Source organism: Schistocerca cancellata, chromosome 2, assembly GCF_023864275.1.
Source record: "Schistocerca cancellata isolate TAMUIC-IGC-003103 chromosome 2, iqSchCanc2.1, whole genome shotgun sequence".
NCBI lineage: Eukaryota > Metazoa > Arthropoda > Insecta > Orthoptera > Acrididae > Schistocerca > Schistocerca cancellata.
Window position 1 is genome coordinate 306,643,388 of NC_064627.1, and position 4,021 is coordinate 306,647,408.

Here is a 4,021-nt window from a genome sequence, read left to right on the forward strand (position 1 = left end):
ATTTCGCTTCCGGACGCTCCAGCGCTAACAGTATTGAAACTTTCTGCCAGATTAAAACTGTTTGGCGAACTGGGACTCGAAACCGAAACCTTGCCTTTGTCGAGAAAGAGCTCTGCTGACTGAGCTAAACAGGAACTATCTTCGTCCGACCATCGTTGCTGTACCACAGTCCAACATAACAGTCAACGACATTCCGTCTCGTTTATATCACCTAATGCGACAGCAGCGCGCCAGGCAGCTAGGAATCTACACTTCTGATTACGACTTCAGATGATTTGTAACATGTGTTTTATAACAGGGAGCATACTTAATGCAATAAAACTCGACAATAACTAAAAATGACGGCACGTTTCTTTTCTTTTAGTCTCCAAATGACACTGGGAGGTGTGAAATGATAATTACAGGTCATTTTATTTACGATTGCCTTGTAACCTACAAATATTTGCTGATTTACTGAAGAATGTCGTTTCCTTTTAGGAAAAGAAATCTGTAGTAAACAACAGCGGATCTGAAATTTTGCAGATATCTACTTAACAACGTGACTTTTTCTCCTTGCAATTTTTTCCTTGCAATTGAACCGGAAAAGTAGGAAACGCGCATGGGATGCAATACTTACATTATTTAACGTACCGATCAAGCAGACTTAACTCTAACAGTAGGGAAACCATAAAGTCGTGATAACGAAACGTCAAAAGCAATAAAACTGTTTCCCAACACAGAAGCAACCATTTACACAATCGTGCTGCAACTGAGGCACAAACGGCAAGACTCTTCAACACATTCGCTTTTGAGACAAAACTGGTTACATTTAGAAAATATTCGTGTATCAAAAAGTCGAGTGAAGTGTGCTTGCTTTTGAGTGGAGTAATCTGCAATTATAAGTCTTAGCACATGTCACTATAACAGAGATTTTCGGCTGTTTTTACATTTATTTCATGACTGTTCAATCTCTCGCTAATTTTTCAATGCATGGAAAGCAAAAATACAATTAATTAAGTAAAAAATAATTAAAACATATCTTTACGACGCATGTGACTGCCTGCCTTCTCAGCGCTTGGAGCGGTAGTGTAGCTTCAAATATAAATCGGTAACAACTTTCGCAACAGAGGGTGTCGTGACTTTGTATTAGAGGTAGACTGTGGCTCTATTTTCAACAGTACCTCTGTCGCACCTTTCAAACTTCACAGAAGGTCTCCTGCATTACATGCGGGCCTGTCACATGTGGAAGAAAGGATATTGGGAAGGAACTGCTTACCCACAGCCTGGGGAAGTGCGCTCTAAACGGCAATTAATTGAAACCCTCAGCTGCCGACAGGTGTTGTTGATATACCTCGATGGGGACAGCGGAAAATGTGTGCCCCGACCGGGACTCGAACCCGGGATCTTCTGCTTACATGGCAGACGCTCTATCTATCTGAGCCATCGAGGACACAGATAAATAGCGTGACTGCAGGGACTTATCCCTTGCACGCTTCCCGTGAGACCCACATTCCACAATCTACATTCGTAATGTTCCTACTAGATATTTGCCCATGGTGTCTGGTCTTTTCAGAACAGTTACTATATATAGTTAAAGGCTACCCGGCCATTGACCTTCGTTTGTGCGAATGCGCACAGGTTGCCCGAACTCTTACGGGAATCGTCAACTTAGTTGGTGCGAGTAACGAGAGGATGGGTGTGGTGTCACCGCCAGACACCACACTTGCTAGGTGGCAGCCTTTAAATCGGCCGCGGTCCGTTAGTATACGTCGGACCCGCGTGTCGCCACTGTCAGTGATCGCAGACCGAGCGCCGCCACAAGGTAGGTCTAGAGAGACTTCCTAGCACTCGCCCCAGTTGTATAGCCGACTTTGCTAGCGATGGTTCACTGACAAAATACGCTCTCATTTGCCGAGACGATAGTTAGCATAGCCTTCAGCTACGTCATTTGCTACGACCTAGCAAGGCGCCATTACCACTTACTATTGATGCTGTAAAACATGTACCGTCAAGAGCGATGTTCACTATTTATGGATTAAAGTTAAGTATTCCACAGCTACGTCCTTTTTTGCTAGTCTCATTTCCTTGACCTGTTCCAGACCTCACGCCAGCCAGTGTGAGCTAAAATGCGTGCCTTTCGGCTTCCTCTCATAGTGGGTTGGCTTTCTTGCCAATCTACACCAATGGGCAAATATCTATTACTCCAGTTATCACAGACATCTTCAACCTGTCTCTTGTCAGTAGCACATATCCTACTGAGTGGAAGCAAAGTTTAATTCAACCTATACCCAAGACTGACAACCCTAAGTCGCCAGGTGACTACAGGCCGATCAGCATACTACCTGCAATATCTAAAGCCCTAGAATACATCGTCCATGAACAGCTGACGGATTACCTCAAAACTCATAACATCCATGACAAATGTCAGTCAGGCTTTCGAAAGCACCATAGTACAGCAACTGCATTAATCAAAGTAACTGATGACATTAAACATGCCATGGACAGACGTGAAGCTACCATCCTAACACTGCTTGACTTTAGCAAGGCTTTTGATACAGTTGACTTTGATATATTACTAATTAAAATGAAACAGCTGAATTTCTCAAACAGCGCTATACACTGGTTCGACAGCTACCTCAAAAACAGAAGTCAACAAGTCATTTGTGGGTCGGAAAAGTCATCATGGAAAAACGTGCGCTCTGGAGTTCCCCAAGGCTCCGTCCTTGGTCCATTACTCTTCTCACTGTACATTAATGATATTTCTTCAGTGATTCACTCCTGCAACTACCATCTATATGCCGACGACATCCAACTGTACATAAGTGCAAGCCCCAAGAACATTGCTGACGCAGTAGCGAGTATGAACGCAGATCTTTGCTCTGTTTATCGATGGGCACAGAACCTAGGTCTGAAACTAAACCCCAAGAAATCCCAGGTCATACTTATATCTCATCCAAAGTTAATCAGTCGGTACTTTCGCGAAACAGTCCCTCAAATACTCCTCAATGGTACCCAACTACCATACCAAAAAACAGTAAAAGACCTTGGAATAATCTTGGATGAACACCTAAACTGGGAAGAACAAACAGTCACAGCTTGCCGGAAATCACTCTCCTCCCTACATGCAATTCAAAAATTTAGAAAAATATTTCCAACCCATGTTAAACAAAAATTAGTCCAAACACTAGTCTTGCCTAATCTTTACTACTGTGATGTAGTTCAACACGGCACAAATAGTGAAAATTCGAGATGCCTCGAGCTAGTGATGAATGCTTGCGTTAGATACGTATGCAATATACGGTTGTATGATCATATCAGTCCTTCATACTCCGAGCTAGGTTGGATACGCCCACATAAGGCACGCGATCTCCACACGATGTGCTTACTTCATCGATTTCTTAGCCACTGGTGCCCCCAATACTTATCTTCTCACATTAAACACCTGTCATCATTCCACAACCGCAATACCAGATCGGATACGTCTAGCATCTTGGCTGTACCTTTACATAACACAAAATCTTTCTCTGTGTCATTCTCCATCTCAGCCATACGACTATGGAACGCGCTCCCCTGTGATCTGCGTCTTATCCAGAACCACTTAACATTCAAGAGGGAACTCAAGACTTACATATTAGGGACGGTATAGCCACCATTGTCGTGCACCTCTCATCTTTTTCTTTCTCCTCTCCATCATAGCTTCAAATTTTACCATTCTATTTCTCTTCCTCTAACCTATCTACCTCTTCTATATCTCTTTCACCCCATTCTATCGTCTTATGTCTCTGCTTGATGAGAATAACTCACAAGCTGCAAGAATATAACGAGAAAATTCCCAACTAGCAATAGGACTGACATTCATAAAAGAAAAAATATGTTTACTTTCCTATACATAGTCATTACTATTATTATTATTCTTGATTATTGTAATTATTTTTTGATTGTTATAATTATCATTGTACTACTTTTATAATCTCTAATTTTTTTCTGTAACATTAATACTGTATAACATGTTATATGTCCTTAATGTTCTGTAGAAACTGAA

General features: G+C 42.0%; 1 non-coding gene across 1 annotated transcript; it reads right to left on the bottom strand.

Moving 5' to 3' along the window:
- Positions 1-1,355: 1,355 nt before the first annotated feature.
- On the bottom strand, positions 1,356-1,429 carry Trnat-ugu (transfer RNA threonine (anticodon UGU)). Its single transcript has one exon. It is a non-coding gene; the product is annotated as a tRNA-Thr (tRNA).
- Between the last annotated feature and the right edge of the window lie 2,592 nt (positions 1,430-4,021).